At 39.1% G+C, this 25,598-nt stretch overlaps 1 protein-coding gene across 3 annotated transcripts in view; it reads right to left on the bottom strand.

The window, feature by feature from the left end:
• ARHGAP24 (Rho GTPase activating protein 24) overlaps positions 1 to 25,598 on the bottom strand; it is a 1,010,562-nt gene that overhangs the window by 392,351 nt on the left and 592,613 nt on the right. The window lies entirely within an intron of this gene.

Here is a 25,598-nt window from a genome sequence, read left to right as displayed (position 1 = left end):
TGTTTTTTATGTTTTGAAAGCCTTTTTCACATCTCTGGAGTCATCAAGGAGAGTTGGTTTGGAATAATACCACTGATTAACACGGCCCATTTGACTTATATTGATTTGTTGGTCTAATCACAAGGTGAGCAAGTTTTTCACTCAAAGGAGGGACAGCATGTTTGATTTTGTTTGCACAGCACCGAATTTGTGAAAATGGACTATACACACTATTATGGACTTATATAGCATCTACGAATAAACATATTAACTACAGATAGCTGAATGATGACTTCACCGTGGCCGGCCAGTTCTGGGAGGACGTCATATGACATCCTCCCAGAACACGCCCTCCCGTGCGCACCTGGTGATTTCCATGATCGCTGATCACGTGATGTGGTAAAAGGCCAATCACAGCAGCCTTTTACCATGTGATCAGCCATGTCCAATGACACAGCAGATCACCAATAAATGCAGTTGCTGGTTATCGGCTGCACTTTCCTCACGCTGTCACAGTGCGAGGAAAGTACTGCCGATAACCAGCAATTGTCAGAGGACAGATAGGCTCTGATCATCAGGGCACTGACAATCAGTGCCCAGTAGTACCATTCACCTTAAAGAACTAAAGGAAATTTCAAATCCATTCAGGAAAGAAAGAAAAACTTTTGAACTAAGAATGATAATTCTATTTGACACAAGAGATAACGGCCTGAATTTGAAGATGGGATTCCTCAATCATTATCCAACAGTTTTATGACTATCAGCTCAAGCATGACTGCCTCTGCTAGTGTTGTCTCTCCCGCCCAGACTTTTCTTTTGCTGTATCTTATCTCTGTTTTGTTTTTTTTTTCCTCCATCCCCTACATCTCTTCCAACATTCTGCTAAATCTTTGTTTCAGTACTGCTTAGACCTGAAGAAGGGGACATTCCCTGAAAGCTTGTCCTCAAAATTGTATGTTAGTGCAAATAAAAAGTATCCCGGACAGTACTCAATTGTTCCTGTCGCAAATGCACTAATACGGCTACAATCACCTCAGATATCTGCATATGATATTAATACATACTGTACATAATGTTTGCTCACTTTGAAAAATGAATGTCACTCAAACCCAATTTTGTAAAGAAAAGAAGTAATAAAAACAGCATTAGGTGGAAACAGCATCCTGCCGCATCTACAACTCTAGCTACACCTACACCCTAATAGACTTGCGTAGCACTGTCCTGACACTGAAACCTGGGACAGCTCCACACAATTCATAGAGGTCTCAGAGCAGAGGTGTGTCTAACACTGAAGAGAAATTCTACGGAATTCTGCGCTGCAGGTTGCGGTTCTGCTACAGAGGTAAATACGAAGCTGGGATTTGAGGTGTTAGTGCTGGTTAGTTAGGTTGGGAAGGTGGTTGAGTAGTTTCTTATAAATGCAAAGTTGACCTGTAAAGGGAAGATTTTCTAACACTCAAGGTGAGTACATACAGATTTTCAGGGATTGGGTATCTTCATTTTTCTTGTTTGAAATGTTCTTTGAAGATTATTTAATACCTTTTATATTGTAAGCTCCAAGGAGCAGGGCTCTCCTAACCCTCTTGTATTGAACTGTATTGTTGGTGTATTGTCTCCCTTTATATTGTAAAGCGCTGAGCAAACTGTTGGCGCTATATAAATCCTGTATAATAATAATAATCTTAGATTGTAAGCTCCAAGGAGATATCCAAGGGGATATCTTTACATATATCCCCAGAATCATTTGGTACTGTGGACTTTCTTTCACTTGGGGTGGCTACCCAGGAAGTCTCCACAATTGAGAAGCGGGTATGACAGGCTTACAACTGAGAAGGTAATGAAGTGTTCATTGACCACTTTATAGGGAGGTTTGGTGGGGCTTAGCTGTGATTAGCTCCCACATCTTCATATATACTTATCTTTATTTCTATGTTCCAGTTTCCACGGGCCAGAAGGCTATTCTACACACCCTGGCTCATACTGAAAGTATACTTACCGAATATATGGTCTATCCTAATACAAGCTGGAGATCTATGGAAACCTAGAACAAAAGCCACACCATTACCTTACATTGCCTTATATGGTACTCTGCTTGCCAAAATGACCCAGAAATGAGGACGCCAAGTGCTTTTAAAATGATTTTATTTGTTTGATATGTACACCGTGCTCATGTTTAACCTCCCTATGATCCATGTGATCGAATAAAATACTGTTTGTAATTTTTGAACCCATATTACTCCGCGTGGATCATTTAATAACCTCCTTTCCTTGGGTAGGGGTGCTCTGGTCACACTACCATATTGTTTAGTATCCAAGGAGCAGGGCCGTCCTATCCCTCTTGTATTGAACTGTATTGTTACTGTATTGTCTCCCGTTATATTGTAAAGCACTGTGCAAACTGTTGGTGCTATATAAATCCTGTATAATAATAATAATAACATCTAGTATTATATACCGGTAATACGTATTTCATCTGGCACTACCAATGTTTCAATTCATGGGTTTGGAGAGACATTTGTATTTGCAAGTGAGACAATTTGCAATACGCTTTTTGCTTTTCAGTATGTTGCTCTTTCAAAGTCTCCTCTGCTTTGCAAGTCTATGGCTGTGGGCAAGTTTCCTGCTCACCAGTCAGTATGCAAATTAAATTGTTTGAAGTGCTTTTTTTCCTGAATACTGTAATTAAGAAAACAAATATATTCTCCCTAATAAAACAGCGTATTAATAATAATTTGGTAAGTGCTTTTTTTGCCACCAGCTTTACAAGGATGTAATGAAGCAAATAATATACAGGCGTTTGGTAAGTTATTAGGTTTGAATACTTATGTCATTTTTTGCAGTAATTTAGGCTTGGTATCACTTCAAAGAGCTAATGAAATCATCTATTACAAGTATTTTCAGCGGTGCTTGGTTGTGTCATATTTTTCAAAATGAGTGCAGAGAACAGGTTGTGGAAACAGACATCACACATCTATACTAAACAATTAAAGTGGTTGTAAACCCTTACATATACCCAGTAAAGTGACTGGCCTCGGGTGATACATAGACATTAAGAAAATCCTCCTACATAAGTTGTACATGTTTATCTTCAGTGTTCTCTACAGCCATTCAAAGTTAAGAGTTTACACAGCTTGTTACCATAAAACAAGTAAATGGTAAACATGCACTTTCCCTCTGTTTTCTTTGGTATGGCATTGCACTTTATTTACATAAAAAGGCAATGGTAATGCATGAATGATTCCATTTGCTAAACCATGCTTAATCCTAATACTAACTTTTTTCTGTCTTGGGCTGTCTCCGATGTCACAATGACATTTACATGGGGATAACGAAGGCTTAGCCTCCACCAACAAACGAGCACCTGGGTCCATAATATTTCTCTGACAGCGCTTATGTGCACCTCTACAAGCCCCACTTGCCTTTTTTAAATGAATAAAGGAGCTGCTTTCATGAGGCAGTTCAATAGAAAAAATATTATTTGTATTTTTCATATTCAGCATAATTTTGTTCAGATTTTTAGATTTTATAGTACAGTTGATTATAAAACAGTTATTGTGTTTGGAACATGATAATTTCATAAGTACCCCTGCTGTAAATAATAGGGAATAAAGGTCATACCAATATTCCATGGCTATAATTGTGAAGAAGCATGCTGATGCTGTTTATATCATTTAGGAATCTTAGAGGTAGTTATTTTTTTTTTCACTCAGCAATACAGTATTCCTAATACACTGCAAATTAAAAAAAAAACGCTCAAGTAACTCTATGTACACAGAGAGATTGATTATAAGGCAGAGCTCAATTTATATACCTAATCTTGCACAGAAAAATGTTATCAATAGGATTTTGCTTTGCATATGAACAAAGTTAATATAAACACAATTTATATATAATTTAGTTTGAATATTCCTGCAATGTATGTACAATATGTATTAAAAATGTATAGACACACACATTTTTATATATTATATATATATATATATATATATATATATATATATACACAGCATATTATTTATATATATATATATATATATATATATATACAGTGAAGGTAATAAGTATTTGATCCTCTGCTGATTTTGAATGTTTGCCCACTCACAAAGAAATGATCAGTCTAAAATTTGAATGGTAGGTGTATTGTAACACTGAGAGACAGAATAGCAACAAGAATCCAAAAGAAATGCATGTCTAACAAATTATGCACTGATTTGCATGTTCATGAGGGAAATAATTATTTAATCCCCTTCACAAAACATGACTTAGTACTTGGTGGCAAATCCCTTGTTGGCAATCACAAAGTTCAGATGTTTCCTGTAGTTGGCCATCAGGTTTGCACACATCTCAGGAGGGATTTTGGCCCACTCCTCTTGGCAGATCCTCTCCAAGTCATTAAGGTTTGGTGGCTGACATTTGGCAACTCAAACATTCAGCTCCCTCCACAGATTTTCAATTGGATTAAGGCAGTGGTTCTCAACCTGTGGGTCGAACGACCCTTTCACAGGGGTCGCCTAAGACCATCAGAAAACACATATTTCCAATGTGTAAAGAGCAGCTGCTGTGTAGAAAGCAGCCACTGTGTAGAAAGCAGCAGTATTGGAGGTAAAACGACACTTCATGAATTATAATTACTGGGTAAATAATTTTATGGTTGGGGGTCACTACAACATGAGGAACTGTATAAAAGGGTCACGACATTAGGAAGGTTGAGAACCACTGGACTAAGGTCTGAAGACTGGCTAGGCCACTCCAGGACCTTAATGTGCTTCTTCTTGAGCCACCCCTTTGTTGCCTTGGCCGTGTGTTTTGAGTATATGAATACCTGATCAGATGATCAAGGAATTGAGCTGTAAAAACCTGATCACGTAATTGACTTGGGTCTATGCTGGTCATTCTAGCGTTCTGATGAAGATGCTGGACAGTTATACTCTCTCAATTAATATTACCTAATTTTAATCTTATGTCTTAATAAATATAAAGGATAGTATATAATATTTGCTTGTTTTAACCATTTTTTTTCAGTTACTTCTTGGTTTCTGATCTAGGCCAAAATGATGTAATACATCCCCAAATTCTTCATGGACTTTTTTTTCATCTAGAGGAGGGGAGGATGGGGCCTCCTCAGCTCAGCACACCCTTCTGCCTGTATGTCTGAGCTAAGGGCAGATGAATTCCAGAAATTAAATGCAACATGAATCATTTGCTCTTACTTAAAATGGCTGCAGCTAGAGATGCTAGGGGGGGGGGGTTTTCAAAGTGATTTCTAAACACAATAAAGCATGGAGACATGGATGGAGAGGTGAGCTTGCTTAAAAATTAATTAAATAGTGTTTTCTGTTTGTGTTGCTCAGATACAGTTTAGTTCCACTTGAAGTCTTTAACATGCTGTGAGGGCAGACAACTTTACAGCGTGACCATTTGGAAGAAGGTAAGTGATTAACTAGAACATAGAAGAAATAATAACTGGGAAAAAATAAGGTGAACTGAAGTTTACAGAGAGACCTAGGCAGGGGAAAAGAGACTGACAGAGATTAAAGTGACACTAAAGCTTAGGTTTTTTTTTTTTTTAAATAACAATCATGTCTATGCTTACCTGCTCTGTGCAGTGATTTTACACAGAACAGCCCCGGTCCTCTTCTTTTCGGGTCCCCACCAATGCTCCTGGCTCCTGCCCATCGAGCAACACCTCCAGGGAAAGCTGCTCGCCCTGGGGGCACCGCAGCATGCTTGAGCCACTGCTCTGTGCATCCATAAGACACCACTCTGCTCTCCGCCCCCCTTCATTGGCTCCCTGGCTGTGATTGACAGCAGCATGAACCAATGGGCTGAAGAATATGAAGAATATATTTAAAAAAAATATATTTTTAAAAATATATTGTTTTTAATTATTTTCTTCAGATTTTTTTTAACATACAAAAAAGTCATTTTAACATATATTTTTGCATATACTTGTAAATGCATTCCAAAAATGTAGATTTGTATTTTTAAAGACATACAGTATATTTGAAATGTATTTGTAAAAATATTTTTCATATATTTTGTAATAAAAACGCATTTCAACATGCATGCTCCGAGGAGCAGGACACTCCTATCCCTCTTGTATTGAACTGTATTGTTGCTGTATTGTCTCCCTTTATACTGTAAAGCGCTGAGCAAACTGTTGGCGCTATATAAATCCTGTATAATAATAATAATAATGCAGTATATATATATATATATATATATATATATATATATTTATATATATATAAATTTTTTTTTTAAATATATTGAATATGGCCAAAATTGTAGTATTTCAAATATATGTCAATATATTTGGGAAGAATATTTTTAAAATATATTTCTAATATATTTTTCTTCCATATGGGAATGGACTTGCTTGGAATAAATCCAAGCAGATATTGTTGATATAATTATGGTGTGCTTACTGGATTTGTAACATACTGTAATCTCTACTGGCTTGTGGCTACCGAAAATGCAATTAGCTTAAACTGGTGGTATAGTTGATGCTCTCAAGGCATTTTGCTTTGCTGGATTAATGAGCAGACTTTACTAGCTGTCATAAATTACCCGGATGGCATTTATCATGGTGGCATCAGCAATTAAGTGTCTCTTGGGAACCCTGAGTTAAGATCATTTTGACTTGAGGTAGCGGTGCAACAAGAAGAATTTGTCTAGAACCTGTTCTAAATTAGGTTCATTTTTTCCTTGTCTTGTCTGAAAGAACATAGTAACTCTAGATGAAGTGCGTCCTTCCTTAAGACATTGTAAGTAGGATAACATCCCACATGACTACCAAATAGACTACTCCAGGACAAGGACTTTTACATTATTCTGCTTTTTGCAGATGTCTGCAGTAGTGACAGCGACAGTCCTGCATAAGCAGAAAAAAATGACTTTTCTTATGAAAAATAATCACATAATAAGCATGGGAAAAGGTAAACATATTGTTGTGTACTTGAAGCATTGGCTATGTATTCTACTGATAAATTTTCTCCATCAAATAAAGTGATGGATTAGACTTTTACTTTGAACAATGGATTTTATTGTCTTGAGAATATTTTCAAAGGTAGTGCAAGGAAACCTTGTAAACTCTTTTTAGACAACACAAAACTTTGTTGTTAAAAGCTATAGAGTGGTTTTGTCTATATTTTTATATTTATTATTTTATTATTCAAAATATTTATTTAGTCAGATATGAAATATTGCACGCTAATAATTTGTGTTTTATTGTATGAGCCACCAGGTAACATTTTTTACTCTTTTTTGCGTTTTCTGTATTCTCCTTTTTGCTTCTTTGATGTGTAGGCTGCCATTTACAAGACTCAGTAGTTTAAAGTGTTACTAAACCCACAACAGTAAAATCAGTCTGTAGATGCAGTAAAGCATGCTTGTTATACTTGCTGTGGAGCCTAAGGGGTTAATCCTCTGCCACCAGGTAACATTTTTTACTCTTTTTTGCGTTTTCTGTATTCTCCTTTTTGCTTCTTTGATGTGTAGGCTGCCATTTACAAGACTCAGTAGTTTAAAGTGTTACTAAACCCACAACAGTAAAATCAGTCTGTAGATGCAGTAAAGCATGCTTGTTATACTTGCTGTGGAGCCTAAGGGGTTAATCCTCTGCGTTGTGTAAAAACACTGTTTGATCCTTTTTTCTCTGTTCCTCCCCTTTTTCAAGCGACCACCACTTATCTCCAGACTGAACCGTACGTGTGTATTGCTAGAGAAGTTTTTTTTCTTGGGAGTGTACATGTGATCAGCACAGGGCCAATCAGCAGTGTCCAGACAGAGGTCAGGTGATTTCCATCTTTCTAGAGAAGAATAAAAACTCCTCCTACAAGCTTTAGCTAGTGCTTTGCTGGACACTGACAGAAGCCACAAGACTGCTATATACTGCTGATGAGAAAAGGTATTTAGCAGTTTATATTTACTAAAATAATTGCATTTCCATGTTCTGTGTACTGTGGGAGACCAGATATAGTGAATGCAGGGTCCTGGGTTTAGTAACACTTTAAACTAAAATTTACAGATACAAAGGAATTAGTCAGAGCAACATCTTGCAGTACCTGAAAGGTTGTCATCATACAGGTGTGCTTAGGATAACATGATGTCTAAAAATGGCCCTACACTATTTAGACCAGTGTTTCTCAACCTTTTTTCAGTCAAAGCACCCTTAACAATTATGGACAGTCCCGAGGCACCCTTTAAAACTATGAACTATTCTAAAAAAAATGGAGGGCCTCAAGACTGTACATAATTTTAAAAGAGCACCCCATACTAAATGTGAAAAGTTTTATATAACGCAGCAACATCCACACATGTAAGACACCTAATATTAGAAGTGACTTATTCTTCCAAAGCAAATACACTTTTGCACACTGGTACTGAGCAGTATTCCTATGTTTCTCTTCTCCATCAGTTTTTCTCCACCACTGATCTAATGTGTCCCCAGCACTGATGGAGAGGGGCAGGGGAGGGTCAAACTAGGATTCTGTGCAAACAGCTGACACCCTCCTTATCAAATGATGATGTCATTGGTTGTCAGGACGCCGGCAGCTAGAAGGTCATAATGGTGCACAATGAAAACCTGTGGCTTTGTGTATATAAAATGCAGTCTTGTTCCACCCGCTGGATTGTATACAAGTTTTCAGCAATTTTTAGACATTTTTCCAAGGCACCCCAGAAGAAACCTCAAGGCACCCCAGGATGCCTGGGCACCCTGGTTGAGAAAGGCTGATTTAGACAATATAATGGGAATTTATTTATGAATGACAACCATTAACATTTTATATACTGCTTCACAGGTTAGTACTTTAAACAAAATATATATTCTCTTGTTTGACTTGTGTCTACTATTGGACACAATTTAAATAAAAAGAAAACATTCCTGACTGAACATTATGTTAATGTTTATTTCCACTCATGGCATTTAAAGGGCATTTTTGACATGCCAGTATTTATGAATTGACATTTTCTAATTTTGTTTGGAAGAATGTGAATGCATTACTTGTTGAGCATAAGCCATCATTATTTGATTTTTGGTTTGATGATTTTCAATGTACATTAAACTAAACTCAAAATTATGCATTGTGTCAAACATCAAACATGTATTTTACATTAAACTTGTTTATTATACATGCACAGTGATATTTTTGCTGAAGGGAAACCACAATGAATTTTCAATATAGCACATTATTACTGCAGCTGTTATCTGAATACAATTGTTGACGTGACTTTCCTAATTTATAATCTGGGTATCAGGACTGCTAAAATAAATTCACTTATAAACTGCTTACCATCAAGGCAGACCTGTCAGGTACACTTACACTGAATAGTAAATACAGCCATTGTGCAGTACTCTATATAAGTACACTATATAGGTGTAGCAAGTAAAAAATAGTGAGATATATAATAAAGAAAGGTGTAGCAATAATCAATATACGATAAACGCAGGGAGAATAAATCCCAGTGTGGGACTACATGTGAATACCACGAATAACACAACAATGGAAGAAAAAAATGAACATAAAATGAACAAAGAAACCACGTATTATAATGGCATATAGGATGCCACAAATAGTGAATAAATCCCAACAATGGTGTAATAGTCTACAGAGCATTGATATGTGTAAAGTCCAAAAATTAAGACACCCCAGCAGACGTGATCAGTGATAGTGAGAGTGATCTGTATGGTAAACAATCCATCACCAGCTAAATTGCCTCCTCACCTCCACGTTGTGGTCCCAAGGGGCGAACACATTTTCAGGATGCTCAACACCAAACAGATCAGCCTTCTGCACTAATCCTGGAGCATCGACCATCAGCAACAGTGGTGGTATCCCCCTCATGGAAGGAGTGCACCGCACAGCCAACTAATGTGAAGGTAGCCTTGCTCTCAGTGCTGTGTATGTGGAGTAAGTCCAATGGGGGTGGGATATCACATGTAGAATAATGGTTGTTCCATCTCCCTCCTATTCTAAGAGAAAGGCTGGAGGGGTGTGACACAGCTTGCGACTGGCAGAAATCCGCCCACACCATGTTATTTCCAAAAAATAATCAATTTCAATTATATATTTTTATACCAACATAAAACAGTTTATTGATATTTTTTATTTATTTTTAATTTGTATTCTAAACATTTTTTTATTTTGAACATGTGACCAGCAGGACTAGAAGCTCCTCCTGCTTATGTTTCCCTGCAGATAGACTGGGAAAGAGCTGGGTCATGTGACAGCAGTATATTGATTAGGAAAAAGGCACTTAGATTTTTTTTTTTTTAATTAAAATAATTACCAATATTATTATAATGTGCCATCATCCACAAACAGAAACAGAAGGGACAATGTAAATTAAACAGTGTGGGTTTAGTATCACTTTAAGTCATTGCTAAAGCATGTAAAACCACTCTTTTGTAATATTATTAAACCTCTTAATGTACAATCATTGCACTCCGAGAGAGAACTCTAAATCAAGGTCCATTTCAGACATGTTAATCAAGCAGCTTGGAAATGACTGCACACAGCAAGAGCACAGCTTACAGCAAAGTGTAAGTCAGCTCCTGATGAGCAGTGTCTTATGAAATCAAATGCTAATATATTCCAGAGCCTATTCACTGCAGTTCTGCAAAAAGCTTGCTCGTTTATTAAGTACTGCTAGTTAGGCTACTAAAACATCTTGAAGTTCTGGATATTTACAACCGCAGAAAAAGGAATGTTTAACCATAAAAGAAACAATAAACTGATCTGAAGATATACAAGTGAAAATGACTGCAGTTGGTTTCTTCTTTATTCAAAATAGACTTTTTTATGTGTTATTCAGTCTGTTCATTTTAAAACCAATATTTATTACAGAAGCGGTGCTTCTTATAAAACGATTGCTATGAAGCAGGATAACACGATTATTACTAAACAATAAAACACATGTACTATAACCAAACAGGGAAGCCTTTAGAAAAATTATACTAGCGAAATGTTTCTGTGCCTGCCATTTTAGAAGTAATGCATTCTGCTTTTACTTAATAAAATATAACTGTGTTGTTATAGAGAAAGGGCGATCTCTATAACTGATCCAGTTGTGGCAAGATAGCTATAACTTACAGTCTCAGTAGAACTAGCAGACAGTGACACGATCCAAATGACATCTTGCAGATCATAGTGAGCTTTAATCCAAAACTCGTGCAGATCTTCTTCACAGATGAACATCAGATAGGTCAAACAAATCATACTATGTCTAACTCCAGCAATTGCATGTGCACGAAACAGAAGCTAAAGAAACACTAACTTTACAGAGCATCTCCCAGCTACGGGAGTGAGGAAAGGACAAACTTATCTAAAGGAAAGCAAACAACAATGCATGTGTAGCATGACAGTGGTTATAATGGTAGTGGTTATAATGATATAATTAATAAGCCACGCCATGGTGTGAATTTAAATATCTGATTTACGAAGAGCTGACAGTTTCTGCAGTTGTGGAGAGCTTTCACCTCATCCAGTTTATTATACAAAGTGGTTATAAATCCAGATCTACAGTATATCCCACCACTGCAAGTAATGAAGCCAGATGTGATCGGCATTTTGTCACCTCTGGTTTCAGTTCATTCATTAAGTTATTCCATCACAATTTGTGCTTGATTAGCTGCAGTGGAGGGCAGAGAAGATACGGGGGTCTAATGGGCCCTGATGTCTCCATAAAAAGGACCTGTCACCTGCTCATGCTAACACATAAGGGGCTTGTTACAAATGTGCCCACATGACCTAAGAGATAAGCTATGTCTATCAGGTAATACATGGCTTACGTACTAGATGGAGAGCATTTGCTCTGTGGTGGCAAGGCTGAAGAGACTCTATGAACCCACAGATCATTACCACTGAGAATAGGATGGTCCAAATGACTGTCAGGATCAAAGAATAATATTTATAAGAGAGAAATTCTATTAAAAAAACAAAGGGCACAGAGAAATTCTAAACATTATTAGAAAGGTTTTAATTTTTTTGGGGGAGGTTTCTGACACTTTATTGAGGCTGCCTGTCATAGAGGCGCACTTGTTCCACCCTATGGTTCTTTCTTTTAGTTAAAGTGCAGACCCAACAGGAAGTGGGGGGGGGTCTCTCCAAAGTGAGTAAAATACCACCCCAGACAGCTGTCACCAGGACTTTTGAAGATTTCCCCTCATCAGCCAACCCAAAATTTTTAATTATGTCTCACTTTGTTCTAGGTGACACTAGTCAACAGGACAAATAGAGCAATTCTCCGCAGAGGGGACACTAATAGCAATAAAAAAGTGACAGGGGTTAACCCCCCCCCCCACCATAACCACCACGAACCCCACCACCACTCTATTCAGGGACACTGCACTCTACTCAGGACACTGCATTCGCTATATCTGGTCTCCCACAGTACACAGGACATGGAAATGCAATTATTTTAGTAACTATAAACTGCTAAATACCTTTTCTCATCAGCAGGTAGAGAAGTCTTGTGACTTATATCAGTGTTCATTAGAACACTGGTTAAAGCTTGTAGTAGGAGTTTCTTTCTGCTCTAGGAGGATGCAAAACCCCTGACGTCTGTCTGGACAGTGCTGATTGGCCCTGTGCTGATCACATGCACTCTCCCATGAAAAAAAAAATTCTCTAGCAATACACACTAATCTGAGCATGTGCAGAATGGCTATGGTTTCAGTCTGTCTTATCAGGAGATAAGATGTGGAACAAGAGGAGGAACTTTGCCCCGACTGCGCTGTATTGGATATAGACGTCCTCCCAAAACCACATCCCCCGTGTGCCCCCTGGGGTGCGTTGGGCTTGCTCTGTGATTGCAGGACCAATCACAGCAGCCTTTACCATGTGATCAGCTGTTCCCAATCACAGCTGATCACATTGTAAACAGACTTGCCAGCTGTCACAGCGTGGGGAGAGCCGGTAACTGGCAATTTTGACAGGGGGCATTTACACTGATGATCAAGGTCCATTAGTGCCAATAAGTGCCCATCAGTGCTGCCTATCAGTGCCACCTATCAGTTCCCATCAGTGCAGCCTAGAAGTGCCCATCAGTGCTGCCTATCAGTGCCTCCTCATCAGTGTCTATCCGTGCCACCTATCAGTGACACCTATCAGTTCCCATCAGTGCAGCCTAGCAGTGCACATCAGTGCAGCCTCATCAGTGCACATCAGTGAAGGAGCAACATTTTATAACGGAAGCTAAGAAAAATATATTTCTTTCAAATTTGTCAGTCTTTTTTCGTTTAGCAAAAAATCTAAAGAAAATACCACCAAAATACCACCAAAAGAAAGCTCTATCTGGATCTGTTTTAACACTGCCTTAAACCACTTGGCATTTTACAAGAACTGTTTTCTCCATAATCCCATATATACTGGAAAACATAATTGTGTGGAAGGTCAGAATACTATAAAAAGTGTACATGGATTAGATGCAGCATTTATGGGAAAAAAGTGACTCATCTCTGTGTGCTTGACTTTATATATTTATTCTTATTACTTGCTGTAAAGTAGGCATCTTGGCTGTTTTTCTGTGCAAATTTTATTTATGACACAAGATGATCATATAGGTAATGGTAAGAAGGGACTAAAAGAATAAAAAAGCCCTCAATGGCATTTAGAAAACTACATATGGTGTGCTTCTCACAGATGAATATGCAACTTGAGAACAGTTTGGAATTTCCGTAAAGCTGTCTTCCAGAGGATCGTTTTAATTCACAACACATCTCATTCCCATTTCAAGGCTCAAGATTCACTGAATCTCTCCTACTTACATTCTCTAAATTATTTGCATGCATTATGAATAAGGGAGAAAAGTTTATAGCTTCCCACAAATGCGTGAAACAAGAACACTGGCTGTCTAATATCCTGTTTTCGTGTTAAAGCATTCAGTGACCTAAGCGAAACTAATTTTTCACCCAAACATACGCAAGAGAAAAAAAATGCATGATTGGATTTAAAGTCAGATAGAATGCCTTAGCCACAATTGTTTGACACTAAAACTAGCCATAGCTTCTAACAATCCCTCATTTGGAGGGACCATCCCGCCATTGGAATTAAATCCTTTTCTACCTCTTATCTCCTTAATCGCTCCTTTTTGCTCTGATGTACAGACCTATAAAAATGTACTTTTAAACTACCTATATTATTATATTGCACTAAATCTTTCATTCAACCTCAAAATTATTTGTTATTTTGAAATGTCAGTATAAACCCCGGACCCTGCATCCACTATATCTGGTCTCCCACAGTACACTGCAATTATTTTAGTAAATATAAACTGCTAAATACCTTTTCTCATCAGCGGTATATAGCAGTCTTGTGGTTTCTATCTGTGTCCAGCCCAGCACTAGCTAAAGCTTGTAAGAGGAGTTTTCTTTCTGCTCTAGGAGGATGGAAATCCCCTGACCTCTGTCTGGGGAGTGCTATTTGGCCCTATGCTGATCACATGCACTCTCCCAAGGAAAAAAAAAAAAAACCTCTCTAGCAATACACACCAAACTGAGCAGGCGCATGCCTACGGTTCAGTCTGGAGATAAGTGGCGGTCGCTGTAAAAAGGGGAGGAACAGAGACGATAGGATCAAACAGCCTTTTTACACAATGCAGATGATTAACCCCTTAGGTTCCACAGTGAGTATAACAAGCATGCTTTACTGCGTATACAGACTGATTTTACTGTTGTCAGTTTAGTAACACTTTAATAGAAAATACCCTAAGAACACTCAATTCTAAGAAATGCCTTTAAAACTTTCAATTAGCAGGGAAAATACCCTAAGAAAATCCAACTCTAACAGAAAATAGCCTAAGAACATTTGATTTTGCCCTGTTTGCACAACAGCCACAGCTTTACATGTTTTGAATAAAAATCCCTATAACTAATGAGCAGATGTAGGTTGATGTAATGAGCAGATGTAGGCAGATGTATGTAAGTAACACAAACCGAAAGTACGTGCAGTCTTGCTTGACGAATAGCTCTGCAACTTTTTTTTTTATAAATAGACCTATAAGTCCTGTGCAAAGTAATAGAAAAAAAGAACAGTTAAGCTGGTTCAACTGGGCTTTAAGAAAAAAGCCATTCTTTCAAGAGCAGCGAGGTGCACACAATTTCACTCATTGAGCTGCTTAGACCAAATTTCTATAAAAAATGTTTTCTTTTGTGTATGTAATTAGGATAGTTTAGATGATTCCATTAGTGTTTTTTGGACTTGTGTTTTTCTTCCCTTTTTGAGTAGTTTATTATTTTTGTACTCTGTGCACTCTCTGATATTTAAATATCCCCAAATTCTTCTCTAAGCAATTAATCCAGCTTCACCACTATATTTTATTTGACTTGCTCATCAAGGATAATATAAAGAATGCCACAACCATGATAATAGGATTTGGAAAATAAACAGTTTTCCCAAGGGTTCTAAAACATTATGTGATATTAATGACAACTGAGGCCAAGATGATGATCAATATTCAATTAAATGGCTGCCTACAGCTTTTCATATACTGTATAAATCCATTTTCATTTGATTTTCATTTTCAGGCTAAAATAGAAAATGCTGAAAAAATAACTATTATATTATACAATCTCTTTGAACGGAGCCGATCGGTTTCAGGCAGCCATTTTTTCCACATTTACTTGTACTCCAATCTGTCCAGCAAAAGTGACAGCGCAGAGGTTGGGGACAAGCTATAGCATTGCCAGGGGTGTTTTTTTTATATGGTTAATAAACTGTAATTTCACTGCAGAACTAACAGTGTTATCACCTTGTTAAGGGAGTGGAAAAATAAAAATTGTGAGAATCAACAGGCAATAAACCTATGATACAGGAGGATTCAGAAAAACAAAACTGTTGTGTTAAGGCTGGTAAAATATGCATCATATACTGTATACATGTAATATTTTATTTTGCCCCTACTTCTACTTTAACCACCTGCACTGCTCCCGTCCCGCCGTTTATGTACATGGGTCGGACGGGAGCAATGGCCATTTCCTGCTTCCCTGCCTGTGCGCACTCCCTTGGAGCACGCGGCACTGCGATCCGGTGCCCACTGTGTCCGGAGGACACAGCGGAACACCGATCGCTCAAAGGGACCTCTGTGTGAGGTCCCGATCATGTGATCACTTATTGGCCAATCAGTGATCATATGAATAGTAGTAAGCAATATGTCACTTCCTGACATCATTGCTTACTACTAGTGAATTCTGTGAATGATCACAGAGGTCACATGGTACAAGGCTATTCACAACAGCCTTGTATCATGTGACAAGCTGTGACCAATCACAGCTCACACAGAATTTCTCAATGGCTGCAAGAATGCAGCCATAGAGAAGGAGCAATGATTGCTTTTACAGCCTTTATGGGTGTAAAAGCAATCAGTGTAAAAAAAAAAAATCTTCATCACCCCCCCACAAGTAGTACAGTGTCACTATGGTGACACTGTACTGCTAGGGTGACAGTATGTAAAAAAAAAACAAAAACAGAAATAATAATATAAAAACTAAAATAAAAATGTAAAAATAATTTTTGGTTATAAACTAATTTGGGTTATTTTTTTTACTAAATAGATAAATGAATACATTTTGGCCAAGATTTATAAAGAAAGATTATTTATTTGCAAAATTTTATAAGACAAACACTTTTTCTTCAAAATGTTTGGACTTTTTCATTTTTATGCTAGTGTGACAGTATGTTAAAAAAAAACATAAATAATAATATAAAAAAAATAAAAATGTAAAAAAAAAGTTTGAAAAATTATAATTTTTGGTTATAAACTAATTTGGGTTATTTTTCTTTTACTAAAAAGATAGATGAATACATTTTAGATATGTTAAGAAAGATAATTTATTTGCTAAATTTTATAAGAAAAACACTTTTTTTCAAAATGTTTGGACTCTTTCATTTATATAGCAAAAAAATTTAAATCCTAGTGGTGAATAAATACTCCCAAAATAAAGTTTTATCTCTCTCAAAAAAATGCTAAAAAACTCATATGGGTACAGTGTTGCATGACCGCGCAATTGTCATTCAAAGTGTGATAGCGCTGAAAGCTGAAAATTGGCCTGGACTGGAAGGGGGTGAAAGTGTCCAGACTTGAAGTGGTTAAGTAAACAAAGCTCAGCATGGTCACATTGCAGCTGTTATTTTTCAAGTGGCAGGTAAACTTAAAAGTAAGCATATGATTAATTGCTATGGGTCACTTTTTCTTTTCTGTTTTCATACAAGATCCCTTTCATTTTTGTTCATTATATTTTATATATATTCATGCTTTATGGCAATTTTATCAATACAACTCCTGATATTTTCTTAAAGTGGTGTAAACCCCAAAAGAAAATATTTATTATATTACTCCTAGATTGTAAGCTCCAAGGATCAGGGCCCTCCTATCCCTCTTGTATTGAACTGTATTGTTGCTGTATATCTCCCATTATATTATAAAGCGCTGAGCAAACTGTTGGTGCTATATAAATCCTGTATAATAATAATAATAATAATATTGCAGCTTACCCTTGCTTAGATGTGATGGCTGCATTAGTTCTCTTTTTTATGCTTGCTTTCTTTTATTTTCATCTGGTGATCCAGTAAAAAGAACAAGCTGTCCAGTAGAATGTATCAGTATCAATGTACATGGATGAGACAAACCATTTAACACTAGGGGTGCTTAATATGATCAGCGTTTATTTATTTATTTAAAACCTTTATCCCAAAAAGAAAAAATAACTTTTTGTTGTAACTGCTTGTGAAGTATTATCTGGAGTTTGTCTTCAATTTGTTAGTATATTTAAATCTGCTAGTACATCTAACACTTCCCTCTCCCCTGACAATGCTGCTGTCCAAAGGTGTCCCCTGTGCTCCTCCATCCAGAGTGGGGGCACTCTAACACAGGAGGCGTGTTACTGACAAGATCACCAGGGGAAAACAGAAAGGGGAAAAAACAACACAAAAGAAAACAAATGCAGCCATCATTAAAATGACACTTAACGCTTAACATAAAAAATATATTTAAAGTGTTTCTAAACCCACAACAGTAAAATCAGTCTGTATACGCAGTAAAGCATGCTTGTTATACTCACTGTGGAACCTACGGGGTTAATCCTCTGCATTGTGTAAAAAGGTTGTTTGATCTTGAGTTCTCTTCTCCTCCTCTTCTTCAAATGTCCACTTGATAAATCAGACTAAACTCGTAGCCACATGCACATGATCAGTTTGGTGTGTATTGCTAGAGAGGTTTTTTTTTCCCTTGGAAGAGTGCTTGTGATCAGCACAGAGCCAATCATCACTGCCCAGACAGAGGTCAGGGGTTTTGCATCCTCCTTTTTTTTTTACCTTGGGGGAGTGCATGTGATCAGCACAGAGCCAATCAGCATTGTCTAAACAGAGGTCAGGAGTTTTGCATCCTCCTTTTTTTACCTTGGGGGAGTGCATGTGATCAGCACAGAGCCAATCAGCATTGTCTAAACAGAGGTCAGGAGTTTTGCATCCTCCTAGAACAGAAAGAAAACTCCTCCTACAAGCGTTAACATGTGCTCTGCTGGGCACTGATAGAAGTGACAAGACTGCTCGAACTGCTGATGAGAAAAGGTATTTAGCAGTTTATATTTACTAAAATAATTGCACTCTGTGTACTGTGGGAGACCAGATATAGTGAATGCAGGGGCCTGGGTTTAGTACTGTGGGAGACCAGATATAGTGAATGCAGGGTCCTGGGTTTAGTACTGTGGGAGACCAGATATAGTGAATGCAGGGTCCTGGGTTTAGTACTGTGGGAGACCAGATATAGTGAATGCAGGGTCCTGGGTTTAGTACCATGGGAGACCAGATATAGTGAATGCGGGGTCCTGGGTTTAGTACTGTGGGAGACCAGATATAGTGAATGCAGGGGCCTGGGTTTAGTACTGTGGGAGACCAGATATAGTGAATGCGGGGTCCTGGGTTTAGTACTGTGGGAGACCAGATATAGTGAATGCAGGGTCCTGGGTTTAGTACCATGGGAGACCAGATATAGTGAATGCGGGGTCCTGGGTTTAGTACCGTGGGAGACCAGATATAGTGAATGCAGGGTCCTGGGTTTAGTACCGTGAGAGACCAGATATAGTGAATGCGGGGTCCTGGGTTTAGTACCGTGGGAGATCAGATATAGTGAATTCAGAGTCCTGGGTTTAGTACTGTGACAGACCAGATATAGTGAATGCAGGGTCCTGGGTTTAGTACTGTGGGAGATCAGATATAGTGAATGCGGTGTCCTGGGTTTAGTACTGTGGGAGACCAGATATAGTGAATGCGGGGTCCTGGGTTTAGTACCGTGGGAGATCAGATATAGTGAATGCAGGGGCCTGGGTTTAGTACTGTGGGAGACCAGATATAGTGAATGTAGGGTCCTGGGTTTAGTACTGTGGGAGACCAGATATAGTGAATGCGGGGTCCTGGGTTTAGTACTGTGGGAGACCAGATATAGTGAATGCGGGGTCCTGGGTTTAGTACCGTGGGAGACCAGATATAGTGAATGTAGGGTCCTGGGTTTAGTACCGTGGGAGATCAGATATAGTGAATGCGGTGTCCTGGGTTTAGTACTGTGGGAGACCAGATATAGTGAATGCAGGGTCCTGGGTTTAGTACCATGGGAGACCAGATATAGTGAATGCAGGGTCCTGGGTTTAGTACTGTGGGAGACCAGCTATAGTGAATGCAGGGTTCTGGGTTTAGTACTGTGGGAGACCAGATATAGTGAATGCAGGGGCCTGGGTTTAGTACTGTGGGAGACCAGATATAGTGAATGCGGGGTCCTGGGTTTAGTACTGTGGGAGACCAGATATAGTGAATGCGGGGTCCTGGGTTTAGTACCATGAGAGACCAGATATAGTGAATGCAGGGTCCTGGGTTTAGTACCGTGGGAGATCAGATATAGTGAATGCAGGGTCCTGGGTTTAGTACTGTGGGAGATCAGATATAGTGAATGCAGGGTCCTGGGTTAAGTACTGTGAGAGACCAGATATAGTGAATGCAGGGTCCTGGGTTTAGTACCGTGGGAGATCAGATATAGTGAATGCGGGGTCCTGGGGTTAGTACCGTGGGAGATCAGATATAGTGAATGCAGAGTCCTGGGTTTAGTACTGTGACAGACCAGATATAGTGAATGCAGAGTCCTGGGTTTAGTACTGTGACAGACCAGATATAGTGAATGCAGGGTCCTGGGTTTAGTACTGTGGGAGACCAGATATAGTGACTGCAGGGTCCTGGGTTTAGTACCATGGGAGACCAGATATAGTGACTGCAGGGTCCTGGGTTTAGTACTGTGGGAGATCAGATATAGTGAATGCAGGGTCCTGGGTTAAGTACTGTGAGAGACCAGATATAGTGAATGCAGGGTCCTGGGTTTAGTACCGTGGGAGACCAGATATAGTGACTGCAGGGTCCTGGGTTTAGTACCGTGGGAGATCAGATATAGTGAATGCGGGGTCCTGGGGTTAGTACCGTGGGAGATCAGATATAGTGAATGCAGAGTCCTGGGTTTAGTACTGTGACAGACCAGATATAGTGAATGCAGAGTCCTGGGTTTAGTACTGTGACAGACCAGATATAGTGAATGCAGGGTCCTGGGTTTAGTACTGTGGGAGACCAGATATAGTGACTGCAGGGTCCTGGGTTTAGTACCATGGGAGACCAGATATAGTGAATGCAGGGTCCTGGGTTTAGTACTGTGGGAGACCAGATATAGTGAATGCGGGGTCCTGGGGTTAGTACTGTGGGAGACCAGATATAGTGAATGCAGGGTCATGGGGTTAGTACCGTGGGAGACCAGATATAGTGAATGCAGGGTCCTGGGTTTAGTGAGAGACCAGATATAGTGAATGCAGGGTCCTGGGTTTAGTGACACTTTAAGGTAATTTACCCAGTGTAGCCAACAACACAGTGATCGATATTTTTGTTGTTTCTCTTGACAGTAAGGCTATAATTTGTAACCTGAAAACAGCATCTCATTAGTAGTACATAAAAATAATAGGTAAACATTGTGGCCATGGCAGTCTCTGTAAAAATCATTGGGTAAATATAGCTATTACTATGTCCTCATATATTATAGCAGGAATAAATAAGCCTACAGCATTCTAAAAGCAGCAATCCGCAATTCATGAAATCTTTTTATACTGTGGCTCCAAATACAGTAGCTGCAATCAGAGTTGATCATACCAAAAACAACTTATAAAATGCATTGTTACTGTGTATTGCATCTATTCATACTGGATAAAGAGATTTAGCTTATGCTGAATATCATTTTTCTCCTTTAGTATAGGCTAGTGAAGCCAGAAGGCAATCTAGACAAAATACAGCTCAACAGAAATGCTATTGTAGCCTCATTTTAACTGGAAATTGTGTGTCCCTCATTCCCCACTTTTAATCGGAAATCTAACAGGGACACAGACAAAACAAAAAACATTTTTAGCGGAGTGGGGAAGGGTTACATTTCACAATGTTTTTTTTATCACTGTCTGTGCTTTCCATGAGCCATGAGCATGTGTTAACCACTTGCCTTCCTGAGGATTTACCCCCCTTCTTGACCAGGCCATTTTTTTGCTTTACAGCACTGCAATAATTTAACTGACAATTGCATGATCATGCAGCGCTGCACCCAAATGAAATTTACGTACTTTTTTTCCCATGAATTGAGCTTTCTTTTGGTGGTATTTGATCGACTGTGCGTTTTTTATTTTTTGTGCTATAAAAAAAAGGCCAACAATTTTGAGAAAAAAAAACAATATTTTTGACTTTTTGCTATTAAACATGTTCAGTAAAAAAATCTAATTTCCTCATAAATTTACACCAAAATGTATTCTGCTACATGTCTTTGCTAAGAAAAATTCCAAAATGTGTAAATTAATTGGTTTACAGAAAAGTTATAGCGTTTACAAATGGTGGTATATATACTGGGATTTTTCTTTTCCATTTTTACTAGTAATGGCGGCGATTAGCGACTTATAGCAGGACTGATACTGGGGAACTGACTTGGTGTCACTGACATCCCCAGTGATACCAGTACAGTGATCAGTGCTAAGAAAAAATGTGCTGACAACTGTACTAAAGGCACTGGGCAGGAAGGGGTTAACATGAGGGGCGATCAAAGGGTTAACTGTGTGCTGGGAGTGTTTTACAAGGGGGCTGTGTGCACAGCCATCCACAGCAGTGTGCCCGAGCTAACAGGGAGGAGGACTGTTAGTAAACAAAACAGTCCTCCTCCCCGTCAGAGATCCTCGGAAATCACCGGGCGCCGGCGAGTAATTACCAGCCAGGGCCCGGTGATTGACAGCCGCGATCATGAACAGCGGCGCAGGTAGGGTGCGTGGCTAGCACGCGCCCCCTACCCGGAAATGCAAAATCACGTATATATATATATATAGATATATATATATATGCGTGATTTTGCGCACTGCTGCACCCTGCAGCAGTATTTCTGCTATAGGGTGGTCGGCAAGTGGTTAAAATGACCCACTATACTCAGACATACGCAAAGTAATTTTTTTTTTATACATAGACCCCTTAGTGTTCATTGCAATGTCAAAGCTTGCACATACTTTGAACAATGTATTATTTGCTTTATGTGTGCACAACAAATGTGGCATACAGATCGTTTACACTAGGATGCAACACTCCACATATTAAAGCGATTCTAAAGGTTAATTTTTTAATTGTAAAATAACAAACATGTGTATACTTACCTGCTCTGTGCAGGGGCTTTGCACAGAGCAGCCTGGATCCTCCTCTTCTCGGGTCCCCTACAGGCTCTCCTGGCCACTCCTGTCCTTCGGGTACCCCCACAGCAAGCAGCTTGCTATGGGGGCACCTGCTGCTCCGTGTGTCCATTCACACACAGAGCCGTGGCTCAGCCCCACCCCCTCTCTCTCCTCATTGGCTGACTGGCTGTGATTGACAATAGCGGAAGCCAATGGCTCCCCCTTGCTTTCTTAGCCAATGAGGAGGCAGAGACCCATGGCAGCTGAGACTGTCATTCAGATCGCTGGATTTTGATGAGGCGCAGGTAAGTATTGAGGGGGCTTGGGGCACTGCTGCACACAGAAGCTTTTTTACCTTCATACATAGAATGCTAGAAGGTACCTTGAGACTTTACATCCACTTTAAGGGCTATGTTAGAGTTGTTCAACCTTTTGAAGAGTGAGGGCAACTTACGTGATTTGGTAACTGGTCGTGTGCCACAATGAAATGAAATGATTCAGAATTTATTTCAAATTTTAAATGGCATAATGAACATTTTCCACCTGCAGCTGCTGATTACTGGCTGGGGTGGGGGGAGGAGGAGGACTAGCCGGCCCCTGCCGCCCCTCCGGTACAAGCATAAAACAGAATGCGACAGGGAGGTCGAATGGGCCACCTGGAGTATGGGGCGGGTTTGCCATTGAGACCCTTGGCGCTACACTTCTGGCTGGGGGGGGGGGGTATAAACACATCTCAACTATGGGATTTTACTGCATCCAAACCGCAAAAGTAAACAAGCCCTTACTGTATAAGGTGGCTTTCACACTGATGCACTGTGGTTTATCTGGACCAGGGTGCATTGCAGTGCACCTGTGGGTTAGCTGCCATTTGCCATAGACTTCTATTGTATCCTGTGGGTGTGGTGCACTTTTTGAGACTTCGGTTTGAGGTGGAGGGCCACATCAGAGGGTTGTGAGGACCACATGTAGCCCACGGGAAACAGGTTAAGCACCCCTGGGCTATGTAATACACATTTTTGTTTTGATACTTTATACTGCATACAGTTGAACCTTTTTTGCTTTGCCCTGAAAACTGGATCCTGGGGTTCAAATAAGAAATATTGCATTTCCTCCTTTGGTAACTACATATCTTTATAAGGCTGCAAAGCATGCGTTTTTAACACTTGCACTGTATGTAACAATAAAATTGACATCATATGAGTTAAAAGATTACAGCAAAAAAAAATCACATTACTTTGGGTAAAAAAGAACCTGTTTTACCATGAAAATAAAGCTCTTGAGTTATTTAAAAACTAAAGAGGAAAAATCACAAGGGTGGCTACCAGGAATATGGGGTGTTTCAAATCAATGAGAGAGACTAAATGTAGAGTCTATTGGACGCTAGTTAGTCTTACAGCAAAATAAAGGACAAAAAAGGCAAAACACTGTGCAGTACTAGGAAGAAGGAAAGAAAGCCTGCACATGTAATTAGTAAATATGGTTGCTCCCAAGTGCCTTTAAAATTAAACACTGTACAAACTCAGTTTTTGTATTATAACACTCAGTTACGATTATTAACATTAAGAAGTGTAGTGGCATGTCCATTTAAGCTGGCCATAGATGGACTGAATCTTGGTTGGTTCAGCAGGGACTGGCCAAGATTCGATCCATCTATAAGCCGGCTGGTTGTACTGAAGTTGATCTATCAATCGACTTCAGTACAACCAGCCTGTTGGATTTTTTGCATTTGATTACTGCTGGGGGCTATAAAAGTAATTATTGTGCTCTGCCAGCACGGAAGGCTCCCTGCCGGCAGAACACAATAATGCTGCAGGAGAGATACCCCCATAACACAGTCAGTTACAGGAAAGAAAATCGCATAATCTTTGGCATGCCTAGGTTAAGCATGTAATAAAGACCCATAAAGCTGGGTACACACTATAAGGAAATCGGTCGAACAATCGTTAAAATTGAGAAGTGTGGACTATAAAGTTCTGCTTCTCATCAAGTATGGTCACACACTCAGAGGAAGTCATGTTGATGAAAGGCGTCAGGGCGTGACCATACGTGACGTCAGTACGTTCACTGGATGTGACGACGACCCTCCACCCGGAAGTGGCGCAGTGGGCTGTGCACAGATGTTCGGTGAGACTCCAGGCAGCCATTCCATGTGGTGAAAGCTGTCATATTGTCATTTGATGTGCTTACTATTTATATCCTATTATGAGTGTTATAATCTAAGACAGCATTCAGACAGGATTACATTATGTGATTCGTTTGTGCTTTCTATTTATGAGTCGGAGTGATTGGATCATATCTATTTTGGAGGAGGATTAGAGTTTTGCCAGATTAACACCATGTTCCGCAGAGTGCGTTGTTTGATGGGGAGAGTGTCTCACAGGATACATTGTGGTGTTGGAGTGGAACAACTTGAATCGAAGTTCTGTCATAACGACTTTTTTTTAGAAGGATTTATGTGGTGGACTTTCCTATATGCACTCTGCTACACCTGGTGAAGGATATTATTTCAACTATTGATGATCCCAATTACAGATGTATTCAATGTTATGTTTTATAGATATTCCTATTAGTTTGTATATTGATAGAGCTCTAATGGGTGAAGCGCTGTTTTTGTAAGGACATGTATTTGAGTCATATTTCGTGATATTGTTGGTCAGTGTTTTTGATCATGCGCAGTCTTTTCTATCTGAATTTTCTTGTACGGAAATAGTACACATCAAACAAAAATCGTTAGTTCTGTTCACGTACGAGAAAAAGTTTGGAGTTTGAAAGTTATGTACACACTATATGAAAATTGAACGGTCGTTCCTCATATGGAATTTTTCTTCATATTTTCTTATAGTGTGGACCCAGCTTTACTCACCAGGCTCAGATTCAGATGCAGGCCCCTTTAACTCCATCGCCCACA

This window comes from Staurois parvus, unplaced genomic scaffold (genome assembly GCF_062004578.1).
Source record: "Staurois parvus isolate SC_StPar_1 unplaced genomic scaffold, SC_StPar_1.0 ptg000091l, whole genome shotgun sequence".
Classification (NCBI taxonomy): Eukaryota; Metazoa; Chordata; class Amphibia; order Anura; family Ranidae; genus Staurois; species Staurois parvus.
This window is presented reverse-complemented; position numbering and strand designations above follow the sequence as displayed.